Source organism: Loa loa (genome assembly GCF_000183805.2).
Source record: "Loa loa unplaced genomic scaffold supercont3.500, whole genome shotgun sequence".
NCBI classification, from domain to species: Eukaryota; Metazoa; Nematoda; class Chromadorea; order Rhabditida; family Onchocercidae; genus Loa; species Loa loa.
The window spans coordinates 35,589-36,278 of record NW_018108680.1 but is presented as its reverse complement, the minus strand read 5'-3'; positions in this window follow the sequence as shown (position 1 = coordinate 36,278).

Genomic DNA, 690 nt, shown 5'->3' with positions numbered 1-690 from the left:
AAATCGAATTTTAGCAATAAAATAAGCGTTCATGCAAATTCTTTAATTACCTTAAAATTGACAAATTATTGAACAGTGTGCAATGGTAAATTTTTTTTTATTCGACAAGGAATGAAAAGCAAAAAAAGTTAAGAAAAAAAGCACATAAAAAGCTCCCATCGAACAGTGAAACGAGAAAATCCAGCGATTTGCCCAACAATACGGACAATACCACCGTATTTCTCTGAAAAAAAAAAAAAGTTTCACTCACTCAGTTTGACTATAATGTTTCATCCCGTTAACAGTTATCGCTAAACAGCTGGCATTTCTAATTTTGTGTGACAAAGATAGAAGTTATTTATTACAACATAGAAGATTAAGTTCATTTATTCCCGGATTATTATTATTAAGTTTATCTCCGGAATATTACGGTATAGAGAGGATATCGTAATAGAGGTTAATTTATCCCAGGAATATCATGCTATAAAAGTTGAGTTTGTTTATCTATGTAATATTAAAATATAGACGATTAAATTTACTTATTCCCGAAATATTGCGATATAGAAGGGATAATGTAGGAGACGCTAATTTATCTCAGGAACATTATGATATTTTTGAGCTTACTTCTTTTAAGGTGTAGAGTGTTAAGTTTATTTATATCTGGAATAATAAGATATAGAAGATAAGTTAATTTGTCCCACGAATACATTA